The sequence below is a fragment of the Chiloscyllium punctatum genome, chromosome 13, assembly GCF_047496795.1.
Source record: "Chiloscyllium punctatum isolate Juve2018m chromosome 13, sChiPun1.3, whole genome shotgun sequence".
Taxonomy (NCBI): Eukaryota; Metazoa; Chordata; class Chondrichthyes; order Orectolobiformes; family Hemiscylliidae; genus Chiloscyllium; species Chiloscyllium punctatum.
In genome coordinates this window covers 99206388-99223578 of record NC_092751.1, presented here as the reverse complement: position 1 = coordinate 99223578, position 17191 = coordinate 99206388, and the positions used below count along the sequence as shown (strand labels likewise).

Genomic DNA, 17191 nt, shown 5'->3' with positions numbered 1-17191 from the left:
AATATCTGCAGCCTCTAAACACTAATCACAAACAAGAAACGGGCAAACTCAGCCATGATTCTCTTCTGTAGCCCAAAGAGAAGTGAAGACTTTGAATAGAGAATGTAAAGACACAGCTTGAATAAAACAGAGATGCAGTTCAACCTTGGCAGAAGAATATACAAAAGCAGGTAATGGCTACTGGACAATGTGGTCCTTGTAAAACAAGAGTCACTCCAAATGTCCAAATATTGTGTAAGAAGTAAAGCCACGCGTGGCTGCTTTTCCATCACACTTTTATGTATGTCATTCATATGTTATGTTGCACTCCAGCAGGTCTCATGAAAAGAAGGCAAGACAGCACATTCATACCAGGGTCATGATGCCCGTAGCCCTCCTAAACGACTTGACCAGCCCACCAGGAAATGGAAAGTTGTCACCATGACTGACAGGTGGATCTACAAACCTGCCCCAGTGTTAGCAGCAGAATAACACACACACACACACTACCTCTGAGGGTGCTTCTGACAGTGCAATGCCACAGAGAGGGGTGGACAAACAGGACTGCATCTGTCACTTTCCCAACAAATCACAGCCCACAGAGGAGATGCTGCCTAATGGGAGGGGCATCAGAACTTTTTTTAAAAAGCCGCTGATGGACGACAAGTTTAGTTCATTTCCACCAACCACTTTTGATGGTGTGGACAGGACAGGTGGGGTATATGTGACTAACTAATAAAGCCTCATCTTTGGATTTCTAAAGGCGATTGCACCACCACCAACAGCACCACGGGTGATAGGCACTTGCAAAGCCCCACAACTGTAAGAGCACTGGAACCTTTCCAGGGGGGCTTAGCTCTGTCTGTCTGGCTCATGGCTTGCTTCCTTCCAAAAAGGATGAAAATATCTACAACTCACCTTTAGAGGGGGAGCCACAGAAGAGGCAGTCCGATCGCATTCCTGATTTAAATGAGGTTTAATTTGGCCTCCTGCAATCTGACAGGGAAAGAAACTCTAGCACTCCCATCAATAAAGGACTGCGCCTGCGACTAGTTTCAATTGCTGCATTAGGTTAGTGAAAAAAAATTCCTTCTCCCCCCTGTTTCAGGCACTGAAACTGCTGATCCATCAGCAATGACAGACTCCCTCGCATCATGAGTAAGTAGCACCCTGCACACAGCAGGACCATTTGCAATTTGAGCCATCACTTCCCCCCACCCCCTTTCCTCAGTACCTTTCCCAGGGCTGCTTTGTTAAATGAGAGAGGATACTGATTTGCAGCTCTGTCAAAAGGCCCTGCTTCAAACCCATTAAAAGCCAATCTCACACAGCCCGACGCTTCCCTGGCATAACATGCACAATGCCACTGTCTGGAGATCAAATGCTCAACAGCTAAGCAAACTCGTTTTGATTGAAGTCGGCCAGAAATTGGAAATAGCTGGGGCCGCCGACTGGAGAACCCAGTGGCGAGAGATTCATATCAAAAATGTCCACAAAAATGAAATGCCATCTTTCCTTCACGTAGCCCATTCCTGAGCACAACAGCATGCTAGCTCACTCACTAGACGTGCATTCCCACCTCCCCCAGCCCTAGGCTGCCCCGTACAGTCTGCTGCTAATTCAAATCAATGTTTCCTGCTTAAAAAAACAATCCAGAAGCACGAATTAACCAATAAAACACTACAGCTTTTTTGTAAAAAAGGCTTTCAGTCCAAACAACTCAACTCCGTAAAATCCAGTCAAGTACAATGGATACAGTCAAGTAAAGATGTGTGAGGAATCAATAATTGTATGACAATATTTCAATCTACTACGGTTTATCTTAAAAAAAAGAATCAATTATAATTTTTTAAATCTGAAATTGCATTCAAAGTATTTCCTTGTTTGCCACCACACTACACTCTTGCATGCACAGTATTCCAGAGACTACAACACACTAATATGATTGTTCCACTCCCTCCTCCACCCACTCCCGTCAGGTATAGATACAGCTCGCTTTAATTCAGGGAATATTCTTTTGATATTTAATATTTAAAATTTTTAATTAAAAAGCCCACTAAGAACCCGCGCTGATCTTCAACCTCCGCCGTTATATATATAAAAAAAGGTGCAAATCAACTAATCAGATTAACCCACACTGATTATAACGAACCCTTAAGCCAACACCTGGTCTACTGGTTCCTGTTGTGTCAGTTTCCTGCTAGGAGTCTTCAGCTGCAAAAGGGCAGCAGCTGCAAACATGCTGGCTGAAACAAAAGGGGGCAAGGGACAATCAGGGGAGGGAGAAAGAGGTACATTTATATAGCACCTTACACGCATGTGTGATGTTCCAGTGTACTTCTGAACCATTGCTGTAAAGCAGGTAAACATGGCAGACTGAGGTATGGTAGCATTGCGTTATGATTAAGTAGTTTCAGCCTATACTTGCTAAAGTTCACAAGAACAAGAGATCTATACAAGATGCTAAATGGGGGGGGGGGGGTGGGAACATTTCTTCACGTGTGGCAATTTAGTACAAAAGGACATAGTTTCAGGACAAGAAGATTTAAAATAGACATCAGTAGGAATTACTTCTCTTGAAGGGCCATGAATCTGTGAAATCCACTACCCTGGAGACTTGCGGAGGCTGGGACACTGAGTAAATTTGGGGAGGACGTGGACAGATTTCTTATTACCTAGGGGTTGAAGAGTTATGGAGAGTGGGCAGGAAAATGGAGTTTAGGTCAAGATGACATCAGCCATTATCATATCAAATGACAGCACATTGGCTCAGTAGTTAGCACTGCTGCCTCATAGCACAGGCCACCCTGGTTTGATCCCACCTTCGGACGACTATGTGGAGTTTGCAATTCTCCCCATGTCTGCTTGGGTTCCCTCTGGTCTTCTAGTTTCCTCCCACAGTCTAAAGATGTGCAGATTAGGTGATTGCCCATAGAGTCCAGGGATGTACAGGCCAAGAGGATTGACCATGGAAAATGCAGGGTTACAGGGCTGGGGTGGGTGGTCTGCAGAGGGTTGGTGTGGACCCGACGGACTGAATGGTCTGCTTCCACACTATAGGGATTCTGTGATGGCCTGAATTGCCCAATCCTGATTCTAGTTCTTACAGTTGTCGATTAGTAATCGAAAGTCTAGTTAATGATCCAGTGAAAAGAAATCAAATCCTAACAAGCGAAGTGGAACAATTTAAATAGATTGGAGTAAATTATTCCAAAATAAAAAGCTAGAGTCAAAACTGGAAGTACAGGATTGTTACAAAATGTCCTCTGGTTTACTAACATTCTTTAGGGAAGAAAAATCTACTGCTCTCATTAGGTCTGGCCTACATATAACTCCAAGTCCTTGACAGTCAATTCTTAGATGCCATCTGAAATGGTCTCATTTCAGCTCAGTTACATTCAAGGAAGAGTCATAATGGACTCAATACAATAACTATTTATTCTCCACACTGGCTGCCAACTTTTTATAGCACTTTGTATTTATTTCAGAACTCTGGCAGCTCTGGTGCTTTACTTTTGCTTTAGGAGTGTGATGCAAAGTGTGTGTGGTCGATATATATTTTCATAACATTTATTTTAAAAGATTGGATTTGAGGTAGTGGCATGTGGGTTTTGGTATGCGTCTCTGAAGGGATTCAATTATTAATTTGTAAGTATTTCTGTAGCCATGGTGATTTCTTTTAAAAGACCAATATGAGAGATAGTTCTTAGAGGATAATGGGAATTTGTCTACATTGGAGGGTTTATAAGAAATAATATGCATTAAAATAGAAGATTCCTTTTTTTAAAAACCTAGGAGAAAACACCCATAGTTTGAAGAAAGCCTTTTTGGGTTGGGTAGTTTGTAGAAACCTTAGTCTAAGCTGGGTGTGTAAAACAATTGCTCCTGAGAAGGGATGATAGTTCTGAACTATCAAGAAACAGGTTACAGTGGTGTTACAAGTTTAGTTGGAAATTTCCAGACCAGAAGTGTTTAGTTAAATTCCCAAAGAGGTTATTTGAAGCTGAGAAAATCTACACTCTACTGTATGAAGGTGATCAAATTTTCCAAACTAGGAATTAAAGCTACAGCTAAATTTTTGTGATAGAGAAGCGAATTTTCTCTGGTGTTTGACGACTGTTGAAGAGCGCTATCGGAATTAATGGAATTGTACAAACTCTGTACTCAAAGTCTGAAAATACGTGTTAAATATAAATAGGTTGGTTTATCATATTTTATTTCTATCGCATAATAAAACTTTGATTTTTATTGTTATAACCAAATCTGCAGAATTGTGTGCCTTGTTTCAGAGGAGGGCACCTCATTAAGACCAAAACAAAATCTATGATCCATCAAGCCAGATGGCAATCTGGAAATCTGACTTATTCAGTAACCTGAATTGCCCAGGATCCAAACAGTAGTTCACCATTGCCTGCTCACAGTCAATCAGGGATGGACATCAAATGTTGGACCTTGCCAATGATGCCCACATCTGATGAATGAATTGAAATAGAAATCAGCCTTCAACTAATCATGTGGTTGAAATCATTGGCTTCAAATCAACTTTGTTTGGAATTCCTGTCAGCAGAATTTGAGACAAATTTCTACATCGTTCATTTCAACCCAAGATTGATGGGGTAATTCTAACAATGTGCAACAAAGACAGGGTTTTCCCATCTTGGTTATTCAGTTCCATGGGCCATTGTACACGATTGGCATAATTCAAGGAATGGCTGATGTATTCCATTATGAAAACAGATAATTTATTGGGTCAAATACTGGTAACACAGCAGCTGACCAACACTTTGTTCTGTGGCTACTGGTATCAACGAGCTTTTACAGCATTGAAAAAGGCCATTCAGCCCGTCATGTGCAAACCGTCATCAAGCATTCATCTACTTTAATCTCATTTTCTGGCAACGTGGTCTGCGTAGCCTTGTACACTATGGTATTTCAACTGCTCGTCTAAGTAGTTCTTAAATGTTTCAAAGATTCCTGCCTCTTCAATTCTTTTAGGCACTAGGTCCCACATACCCACCACCTTCTGGGTGAGAAACATTTCCTTAAATCCACTATAACCTTCCTGCTCCTTACCTTAAAACTCCCCCCTGGTTATTCATCTCTCTGCTAAGGGAGAACGTTTGTCCTATTGACCTCCGTATGCCTGCTTAACTTCATACTCTACAAACTTGTGAAAGAATTTCAAACTGTTATGACACAACTTCTTCAGCCAAATTTACAATTATCCTTCCATGGAAGAAGTCAAATGAAAACGCAGAACATCTGGGAACATCTGCCTCACACGAGCTAAGTAATTATCCGCCTTCTGTTACAGATCAGAGATTTGAGCAGACGTTTGGTCCTGATGACTCGGATTCCCAAGTGCTCCACAGTCCACATCACTCGCATTTCTCCATCAATCAACATGTCGCCAAGTGCGCAGGATCGCTCTTTTTGTAAATACCGAACAAAATAAAGAGAATCCATTCAACCTTCACCGGACTCCAATTGCATCCGGATACCGGAATGCCCATGGGTGGACATAATGCTGTGAAACACTGGTTAAGACACAACTAGAGTACTGTGTCCAGCTCTGGTGAGGACATTTTAGAAGGACAGATGCAGAGGGAACTTGCAGAAGAACACAGTGATATTGAACTATCAATGAGGGCAGTGGAAGAAGAAAGGATCAATGAGTTCACAAGGAATTGGATTGGCACATGAGAAAAGGGAGCAGTAAAGAGACTGGGAAATAAAGAGACGGAATGGGAGGTACCAGACCGCTCTACAAAAAGCCAACATTAACTTGATGGGCTGAATAGCCTCCTTCCTGGAAGTTAATAATTGTGCTTCTATGACCATCTTTAACGAAGCTTGGGCGGCAAACCTTAGGAATGGAAAGGTTCGTCCAGAATGGGTTGGAAATCTGCTCACTGGACAGTAACACTGGTTTTCTTGTATCTTGTAGCAGCACTAGTTTTATGCTTTGTTTGCAGATCAGGGACGTAAGATGTAGTTTGGACACCCAAAGATTGAAATTGGGGCTGAACTTATGGTACTCGCGGGTTTCAAATTACTTGAGCCTACGTAACAAGGAAACCGCGATGAAGGATTTGCTAGTGCGCATGGGTTTTGAAGTTCGAAAGCTGCAATCATTGATAACGGACTCAAGGGTAGTAAGCAGGACAGTAAGACAGTATCCAAGAAAACAGGTGTAAAACAAAACTGAAGCAAGTGCTTTGTGTCACAAATCAGAGGTAAAGAGCTTCCTGTTCCAGTCAGTACTGTTAATAAAATGTGTAATCTTAAAACATCTTGCCATTTCTGATTTCCATTTTATATTGTTTTACCTATCCTGTAGGGGCCCTAAGACTAAATTATTATTGACTTGTTTAGTACTTGGGCATAAATGAAATGCTTTACATAGCACTGCCAAGCTAGAATGGAGAAGAATCACAAAGCCTTCACCCGTTCGGAGACCTGTCAGGTTCCTGTTCATAAGATGATAGACATCCACAATCCAAAGATGTGCAGCTTAGGGTGAATCAGCCATGCTGGATTGCTCATAGTGTCCAGGGATGCACAGCCTGGGTGAACTAGCCATGGGAAATGTGGGGTTACAAGGATAGGTTAAGGGGGTGTGTCTGGGTGGGATGCTGTCCGGAGGGTCGGTGTGGACTCGATGGGCCGAAAGGCATGCTTCCATCCTGTAGGGATTTTAGATTAGATTTACAGATTTACATTACAGTGTGGAAACAGGCCCTTCGGCCCAACAAGTCCCACACCGACCCGCCGAAGCGCAACCCACCCATATCCCTACATTTACCCCTTACCTAACACTACAGGGCAATTTAGCATGGCCAATTCAACTAACCTGCACACCTTTGGACTGTGGGAGGAAACCGGAGCACCCGGAGGAAACCCACGCAGACACGGGGAGAACGTGCAAACTCCACACAGTCAGTCGCCTGAGGCGGGAATTGAACCCGGGTCTCTGGCGCTGTGAGGCAGCAGTGCTAACCACTGTGCCACCATGCCGCCCACTACGATTCTACGATTCTGAATGGCCTCTCTCTCTGTGCGGTGAGATTCTGGGCTAGCAGGCCTCATGGCAAACATCTTCGCAGTCCAAGCAGCTGAATCTCTGCCACACCGGGGCTCCAAGTTGAGAGCTCCACGTCTAGACATCGCTACTTATTAAAATTATTTCTGCTGCAGCAGCCTGTAAATTGGTCGAGGCAGAGTCGTCCATTTCCTTCTCAGAAGCCAGGAGCCACAGCACCGTTTCCATTGCAAGGGCAAGAAAGTGCTTTCACCCTGGGGGTGATAACAAGCTTGAAAACACGACGTGTGGTTTTAGGGGCTGAATATGTTCAAAGAGTTTGAAAACATTCAAAGCAAATTGCGCCATAACATGCCCTGGAGGTGCTTTTCGGTCTCCTTTCCAAAAATCCCAAGCCTTCATCTTTAAGCCCCTGATGTTCGAACGTGGTCCAACAACATGTGTTTCGGAATTCCTTTGTGTTTTGGATCCAGACAAAGGTGAAAAACAGCCACCACGTTTTGCTATAAAAGCTTTCCATGTGAAACTCTCCGTTGCTCGAAGTGAAGACATTCTGCAGCAGCCTTTTGAGATTCCCAGCAAGATTATTATTTTATTTATCATTTCCGTGGTTATTTTGGTCACTTGTGGTCCATAAAGCTAAACGATTCAAAAAAAAAGGTGCAAATACTGTATAACTCCAAATTGGAGGTTAGGACCACAATGCCCATTAACTTCAAGCTCTAGTGTATTTTCCCATTTAAACAAATGCTTTTCCTATTACCTTGTAAATTGAAAACCTCTCATAAGGCAGTGATTGACATTTTCTTAAGTAATAAGTGGGCTGCGACAGTAATCCACCATGCACAGTACAAATTCATCACATTATGTCTCGGTCTTTGCCACTGTAATTTTACTAACAGCCGCTATTTTACTACAAACCAGATTGTCAATGTAACTGTTCAACATGCTGACAGCATTGTCAATATACTGTCAGCATGTCTGCTTGAGAGCCATCAACAAGCTTTCTAAAAATGATTTACCATTGATCAGTGCTGGCAAAACAGGAAAAGTATAATGCACCCCTATTGTGTGAGGAATTCTTGTAATAATCACACCACATCAGATTGTGTTGGTCAGGAGTGTGTTGCTGGCAGAATTTCAGTCAAAGCATAATTTTGGATGAGTGAAATCTTTTATATTGTGCCCACTTGAACTGTGAATATGTGGAATGATACTGACTCGGTCTCTGAGATATAAAACATGTGGTTGAAGTATTGGAAGGTTGGAGGTCGGTCGCTGCTCGTGGCAATAGTGAAAGCAATTTGAGATAACAGATTAAGAGTGTCACATACATCCCACATTAAAGTGCAGTGGATTAAGCACAATTTGCCTGTAGCTCATTGGTTTTGATACATTGGATAGGCCCTGGTAACCAAGCTGCATAGACAAAACAAGACATTAAGGACTGATAGATCAAGATACAAGACTTTGAAAATGAAGTTATTTACAGAAAACGCAGAACAAAGCAGCAAAATTGACCACCATCAATGGATTTTTTTTTTCTGTATTATAGTGCCAGAGGACTACTGGGCTGCTCTCTTATTAGGAGAGAGACGACTGGTGGCGAGTTTAACCTGAGAGTGAGCATACCTCAGGTGAGGAGAGAGGTTGAGAAGGAGACTCTTTCATGGTCACCTCAGCTGCAGGTGGAATTGAACCCAATCTGTTGGTGTCACTCTACAATACAAACCAGCCATCCAGCCAACTAACCTTGCTTTCTGCTTGTATTGTAAACCTTTGTTGAGTGTCAGCTGTGGTGGAATTCATGGCAAGGCAAGGTCATCACTTAAAATGAACAGCGTGAAAGTATGGCTTTTGTTTTTGCCTTATATTTTCTCTCTGACGGCAAACAGCATACCATCCTGACTTGGAATGAGGTCACCATTCCTACGGTGCCACTGGGTCAAAATCCTGCAATCCCCTCCCTCTCAGCATTGTGGGTGTCCTGACAGCACACAGACTACAGCTGTCCAAGAAGGCAGCTCAGTACCATCTTCTAAAGGGATGAATGGCCCCAGCCACTGGCAACCACATGCCATGAGCAAGTGTGAAAAGCGGGAGTGGACATAAGATACACCCAGTGCACCCCATCATCCACCACCCCACTCCCCTGCCCTGCCTTTGCTGTCAGAGTCACAGGGTGTGTTGTTTTATGGGGTCACTTGGAATAGCAAGAGTAAATCCTACAGGAAACACCCACTGAATATAACTCTGTAAATATCAAACAAGTACACACCCCGTGAGATTGCTCACAGTCAGGAGGAGAATACAATACTTGGAGAAGAGTCGGAATGCTGTTGACAACCCAGGACCGGGAATGCATTAAAAGGGAAGTAAGTGTGATTGGCGTGCAGGCCAAGGATTTGGGAGACAGGCTTGGCTATTTGCTACTCTCAATGTTTCTTGCTGTGTCTACCTCTCTCAAGTCTTGTGTGTTGAGTGTGGCACTGGAAAAGCATGAGGAACAAGAGAATCGATGTTTCAGGCAAAAGCCCTTCAACAGGAATCACGGTCGGGGGAGAATTAAGGACTAAGTCTTGCATGTGCCATTGTTTTTGCTATTTCCATTTGCTTTTCGCACTCATTACTCTCCCCATTTTAGCTTTGGTTTTCAGTCCTACCTTCTCGTGCCTCCCGCCTGTTGAGTTTTCTTCTTTACTTTCAGCTGGGAAGGGCAATCTGAGATACTGCCTGGTCAGTGACTGGAATGGCAATAGTCACTGCAGGGCTAGGAGAGGAGGAAGGGATGGGGCAGCAAGTCCAGAGAAGAGGAATGTTCAAATCCAGTGTGTTGGACTGGAGCTCGGAATGTCGGGTGGAGGGGTTGGGCTAGGAAAGGGTAGGAGGGTTGGGCAAGGTTGAGCAAGGGACAGCAGCTCCGAAACACAGCAAGAGGAGAACGCGGAGACTTCTTCCTCAGCTTATGGTACAATGCCGACCTTGGCATTCCCACGAGGACCTTGTGACGTGACCAAGAGATTCCAGCCTGTAGTGCCAACTAATGTTCAGAGGGAAGTGACTCTGGTTTTGGGTCTTGGTTACATAGAACTGGGTGCTTTGAAAATGCAGCAGGCACCCTGATATGGGAAATGAACAAGGTGAGAGATCTGACAGAACGTAGACGTGGGACCATGGCTACGTTGGAAGCAAGTGAGACAAAGAGGAACTGAATGCCAAATTGCAATGTATTGCAGGTAAGGTAGGGTCCAGTCATGTCATGGTTAACGAATGAAGATAAACATGCATGGCAAACTGAATCAGTAACTTTATTTACAGGCTGGTCCTGAAAAGAAAGATAACCAGTGGGAGAGACTTGAACCAACTGATGTTGTTCAAGGAAGGAGGAAGCCACACTCTTACCTGGTCTTGCTCACACACCAACACCAATCCCACACGACACGGCTGACTCCTATCGGCCCTCTGCAGTGATCTAAGAAGTGACTCAGTTCCACAAACAAATCACATCCAATCCTCTCAGGGAGAATGAGATTCAACTGCATCACCCATATCCATTGAATTAAAAAAGGTTCAAATCTATTCCAAAGATACTCACACAAGACTGATACATACTAGCATCTCAGAAGGCAGTGTCAACTCTCCTCTGCGTTCTTACCCCATCACCAGATGAGAAAATAGTCCAGGCAGAAGTGGGTACTGCAGATGCTGGAGATTAGAGTCAAGATTAGAATGGCGCTGGAAAAGCACAGCAGGTCAGGCAGCATTCCGAGGAGCGGGATTCCTGATGACGGGCTTTAGCCCGAAACATCGATTTTCCTGCTCCTCAGATGCTGCCTGACCTGCTCTGCTTTTCCAGCACCACTCTGATCTTGAGAAAATAGTCCAGGCACGTGGCTCAGAAACATGGTCTCCAGAAGGGTGTCAGCATTCAGGAAGCACAAGGCAGGAAATCGCCAACGAAAATAAGAACAATCAGGATACTGCAGAGAATGTCGGAACAAGTGAGTGATGCCTGGGAATGAAGACTCCAATATGCTTTCAGCTCAGGTTTTTTTCTTCATATTTAATAGTACGTGTTGTTTTATTTTTTACAGAAAACACCCAATGCTGTCACCACTTGCTATTAGAATCCTGAAAGCTCTGACTGTAATAATCTTGCAAAAAGGCTCACTTCCTCTCGCCACCCAAAAAATAACAGCCACTGCCAACTTCAAAAGGGCAAGTGCTGTGTCTAACATGCGAGGTGAATCTTCGCACAGCATGGCTCCCGGGGGGATAAAAGAGACAGTCACTTCTCAATCACTGTTACAGACTTTGAAAATAATGTCTTGGGGAACATATTCAACGCTGTTACTTTAGACACTGCACTTCCAAGTGACAGTGCACCTACACAGGTGAGTCTGGTCTGTGTGGAAGCCAAATGCTTGCATGCTCACCGGCTTAAGCTTTCACTTCAATTAAAGCAGTAAGACGCACAGCATAGTGCTGAAAGAAAACCAGGAAAGGGAGGGAGGAAATCAGGCAATAGCAATTTATAACTGGATAGAACGAGAGACATATGGCCAAAGTTGCTCATCTTCTACTCATCAGGACAAACGCACAAGAATGCCAAACTTCAAACAAATACCACAGTTTATACTACAGGAGAAAAGGATGCCGATTGGCTGGCAAGTTGACTCTAATTGGACAAGGCATTGCTGTGGAGAAAGCAGATTAACTATAGGCCACATGAACGTCCTCATGAGTGCACAATGAGAATCTCCAGTCACACGTCTCTCAGGACAGAGACTTTTCAAACTCTAAGGGTAACTCAACCTGAAAGGTTAACTCTCCACAGATGCTGTCTGACCTGCTGAGCTTCTCCAACAATTTCTGTTTCTATTTTCAATTTATACACTGCTGAGCAACGGAAGGGGTGATGCCATGCCACCAGGACTGGGCTTTACAAGGCAGCACTCTGAATGGAAGCAAAGAAGAAAAAAAGATTCGACGCGTTTGGTGTTTGCATTACAGAACACATTCAAAGCAGGAAATGATTCTCAGTCCCTACTCCAACATGGGGAGGATATACATGTAAGTCAGTGCAAGAAGTTTCAGAGGAAATCAGAGGAAAACAGGATGAAAAAAAAACAGGTATTTTAAAATGCATTTATATGCTGGGAACAGACAGTGTCTCAAAAAGAAACACTGAATGAAGAGATATTAGAAAGGGTAACCGAGGGGCCAGAAAGATGTGTTTTAGCAGTGAAAGAGGTGGAGGAGTGTGAAATGTAGAGAGTTCCAGAGTCTGGCATTTAAAGCAGTCTTTGGTTTAAATATCTTTGGTGCCACCAGAGTCTAAAAGCTATCGAGCTAATAGAATCACTTCATTGTGGTAGCAGGCCATTCAGCCCAGAGTCCACACCGACCCAGGCTCACCCGATAACAGTGACCTTCCCATGGCGAACCCACCTCATCTGCACATTCCTGGCCTGTGGGACAGACACGGGGACAACGTTCAAACTCCACATATGGGGGGAGGAAGGGGAGTGAAATTGCAGCATTGAACTTTATGACCTAAAGGGGGGAGGTGGTAAAGACCTTTATGTAAGGGTACATTGAAGAAGTCAGAAGCTGGCCAGAAAGGATACCAGTGATGGACCAGCAGGACATGATAAAACGGCCTCTTTGAGGAATTATTTCAATATATTTAAGTACAAATTCTTTGCAATGAATAACATGGCCACTGCACCACTTCTCGACTCCAGGGGGTTTGTTCTGGGCAGATTTAATGTGAACAAAAACACTACTCAAGCAACCTGGCACGGCAAGGTGCAATCTCCAAACAGTGAGAGCTTTCGTCTCCAAAGAGAAATGTTTGATGTGGGAGTATCCCAACCACTAAGTGCGTTCATGAAAGGGAAAAAGAAAAAGACCTTGCCTTATCACGCCTTTCAGAAAGGCCTCAGAGTGCTTCATATACAAAGGACAGCTTTGAAGTATAGTGTCTCACATGGGCAAGGCAAGCAGCAGTGTTACCAGCAGCAGAAATTCCACAAACAGCAATGAGATTGATAACCAGCTAATCTCTTTGTTTGTCTGAGGGAGGGCTGCTGGCCAGATCACTACAAGCACAAGGATGTTACCAAAGGCTTGGGACGACAATTATTCCCAGATAGAACTGAGACCTTGGTCCCTTAATCACGAGAGCTGAGGTGGTTACGGGGAGAGATCCTCAAGGTTATAAGTAGTTCTGATAATGGCAACAGCGAATGAATACTCGCATTGGTCAGAGAGAGTAACAATTTATGACAATTGCAAAAACAATTAAAGAGGATGGCAATTAAAAATTATTTACACAAAGGATGGTTACAATGTGGAATTACATCACAGACTGCTCTTAAAGCAGATTCCAATTATTATAAAAAGGGAAACCCAATAACTACTTGAAAAAGAGGAAGGTGATATAACGCGGGCAATGAACAGGAGAATCAGATTAGATTAGATTAGATTACGTACAGTGTGGAAACAGGCCCTTCGGCCCAACAAGTCCACACCGACCCACCGAAGAGCAACCCACCCAGACCCATTCCCCTACATTTACCCCCTACCTAACACTACGGGCAATTTAGCATGGCCAACTCACCTAACCTGCACATTTTTGGACTGTGGGGGGAAACCGGAGCACCCGGAGGAAACCCACGCAGACACGGAGAGAATGTGTGAGTTTGCACAGTCAGTCGCCCGAGGAGGGAATTGAACCCGGGTCCCTGGTGCTGTGAGGCAGCAGTGTTAACCACTGTGCCACCGTGCCGCCCACAAATATTGGTTGAAATATTGAAACTTATGGAGGGTAAGCAGAAGAATGGGATTAAGACAAGCTGCTTCATTTTGAGAAGACCATCAACATAGACTCAATGGGCTGAATGGCCTGCCTTTTTAAAAAGCTATTCTTCTTCAAATAGTCCCAGTGAACCTTCAACATCTATCTCAGCCCTGGGACAGTCCAACAGAACCTTGGCTTTAACAGTCTGAATGCAAAAATAAAGCACACAAACTGAAGACCAGCATCACATCTGATGAGGATGGACTCTTCCCTGGAAGAAATGAGCTATTCTTACAGCACACTGACAAATGCAGTTTGTCGTTAAAACCCAATTCTCTCTCTCTTAAAAAAAAATGCATTTGGACCAACCAACTAAGCAGTCACCAACCTGAACTCCAGACTCTCCCCTCCATCACCACCTACCCATCACCACACACATACATCACAGCTATCCGAATGTCACATTATGTTCACTGCAGGCCTGGTGACTTCTCCCAACCGAACCAGCAACGAAAAGCAAATGGGAATTGGCTGATGCAGTAGATAAGTAGACAAACAGGAGGCTGGAGGAACACAGCAAGCCAGGCAGCATCAGGATTGAAGAAGGGTTACATCCGAAACGTTGACTCCTTCACTTCCTGATGCTGCCTGCCTTGCTGTGTTCTCCCAGCCTCCTGCCTGTCCCTCCTGGTGCCTGCCTTGCTGTGTTCCCCCAGCCTCCTGCCTGTCCCTCCTAATGCTGCCTGCCTTGCTGTGTTCCCCCACCCTCCTGCCTGTCCCTCCTGATGCTGCCTGCCTTGCTGTGTTCTCCCAGCCTCCTGCCTGTCCCTCCTAATGCTGCCTGCCTTGCTGTGTTCTCCCAGCCTCCTGCCTGTCCCTCCTGACGCTGCCTGCCTTGCTGTGTTCTCCCAGCCTCCTGCCTGTCCCTCCTGACGCTGCCTGCCTTGCTGTGTTCTCCCAGCCTCCTGCCTGTCCCTCCTGACGCTGCCTGCCTTGCTGTGTTCCTCCAGCCTCCTGCCTGTCCCTCCTGATGCTGCCTGCCTTGCTGTGTTCCCCCACCCTCCTGCCTGTCCCTCCTGATGCTGCCTGCCTTGCTGTGTTCCTTCAGCCTCCTGCCTGTCCCTCCTAATGCTGCCTGCCTTGCTGTGTTCCTTCAGCCTCCTGTTTGTCTACTTTGGATTCCAGCATCAGCTCATTTCCCCTCTGTATGGACAGCCTGCGTGAGATCAAAGGGCTGTGTAAATTTCTAAGATAGATCATAATGAAGTCACGATTATTTCAATGGTGTTTCACCACTAATTTCCCAGGGATTGAAGCATCATAGAGATGTACAACATGGAAACAGACCCTTCGGTCCAACCCGCCCATGCCGACCAGATATCCCAACCCAATCTAGTCCCACCTGCCAGCACCCAGCCCATATCCCTCCAAACCCTTCCTTTCATATAGCCATCCAGATGCCTTTTAAATGTTACAATTGTGATAGCCTTCACCACTTCCTCTGACAGCTCACTCCATACACGTACCACCCTCTGCATGAAAAAGTTGCCACTTAGGTCTCTTTTATATCTTTCCCCTCTCACCCTAAACCTATGCCCTCTAGTTCTAGACTCCCCCACCCCAGGGAAAAGACCCTGTCTATTTACCCTATCCATGCCTGTCATGATTTTATAAATCTCTATGAGGTCACCCCTCAGCCTCCAACGCTCCAGGGAAGACAGCCCACCCTATTCAGTATCCCCCTTTAGCTCAAATCCTCCAACCCAGGCAACATCCTTGTGAATCTTTTCTGGATATATTGCTATTTTTTTGTGAAAAGGTGCTGAAATACACGCACAAATATATAAGCATGTTCATAAGTCTCTCTTCCGAAGGTGCTATTGAGGAGATGACCAATGAATTCCACACTCTCTTGGAGGCAACCATGCTCATAGGGGTCAAGGGTCAGAGAACTGTCATCAGGTTGGAGCCCTCACTCTGACCGAGCTCCCTCCAGCCTTTGGGAGTAAAACTATCAGAGCTCCAAATCGGAATCTTCTTTTAACACCCTTCTGCTGTCACCAGACTCTAGAGTGCAACGTTAAATGGGTGACATCACGTTCTGAGGGTTTCCAGGAAATCCCAGTGATTTTACGGGAAAAGAGAGAAAGAGAGAGAGAGAGAGAGAGAGAGAGAGAGAGAGAGGAGTAGAGAACGAGGTGAGAGAAAGAATGATGTGCAGAGATGGCTGAAAGAAGACACAGAATGACGTTTGCCGGGGTATCATCTATAATTCCAACATGCCAACTAGAAAAGGCTCAGCTGTTGAGCATGGGCTGAAAGAACAAAGTCCACTTTTTAAATATGCAGTGAGCTGAACTCAGACTGGAAACTAGTTTAAAGTTTAAGCCTGTCCACTGGCAATCTTGGTGCTCGGTTAGGGAAAAGCTCCTTTCGGTTTAAATATGGGGCGGGGGGGGGTCCACTGTAGCGTTGCACATCAAAAAAATGGTGGTGAAGGTGGTCTTTCAGCCGGTGTGATCAGCTGTCCACATAAGACCAACCCCCAAAGTCTTCCTGATTCAGAACAGAAATGCGGAGACATTTCTTCAGCCAGAGAGTGGTGGGCCTGTGGAATTCATTGCCGCAGAGTGAAGTGGAGGCCGGGATACTAAATGTCTTCAAGGCAGAGATTGATAAATTCTTGATGTCACAAGGAATTAAGGGCTACGGGGAGAATGCGGGTAAGTGGGGTTGAAATGCCCATCAGCCACGATTGAATGGCGGAGTGGACTCGATGGGCCGAATGGCCTTACTTCCACTCCTAGGTCTTATACTTTTATGATTACGGCACACTGGACCGTTTATTCAGCACACTCCCAGATTCCTCAATCCCAACAGTGTGTGGACAGACCGCTCACAACCCCTGACCTAAAGTACACTCCAACAACCCTGGGCCAGTGCTCTTGTTTTATGTTTTCCTTCACACGAGTAAAAAAAGTAAAGCCCCAAAAGTTTGCTAGTGTCTTATGCGCCTCTGCACAGTCCCTACGGAGGTGAGTGCTTTGGAAAATTCCTGACCTCTGCACAATTCCCTCCCTTTGCCCTACCAGTAGGAGCTAAGCAGTCAGCTACATTCGACCTGTCTCCCTGACACCCCTCCTTAAATCTTTCCACCTCTTTCTCTCTCTCTCTCCCACTCAACTATGTCCTCTCCCACCTCTCCTAAGCTCCCTTCCCCAGACTGCCTTTGCTTATTGCAGTACAGAAACCATGCACGATAAAAGCAAATCTATTGGCATTGTGTTGAGCCCTGAGCAAACTGAGGATCGTGCACCTCAATGTCATCTCTCTCCAAATCACCGGGTGGGTGCTGTTTTTCTTTC

At 44.9% G+C, this 17191-nt stretch overlaps 1 protein-coding gene across 16 annotated transcripts in view; it reads right to left on the bottom strand.

Moving 5' to 3' along the window:
* Nucleotides 1–17191, bottom strand: part of zmiz1a (zinc finger, MIZ-type containing 1a) — a 320345-nt gene that overhangs the window by 237472 nt on the left and 65682 nt on the right. The window contains exon 1 of one of the 16 annotated variants that reach the window (XM_072583402.1): nt 898–918. The exons of the other annotated variants lie outside the window; for them this stretch is intronic. The gene's annotated coding sequence lies outside the window, so the exon portion shown is untranslated. Of the gene's footprint in view, nt 1–897; nt 919–17191 lie in introns of those variants that run through there. 16 annotated transcript variants of the gene reach the window in all.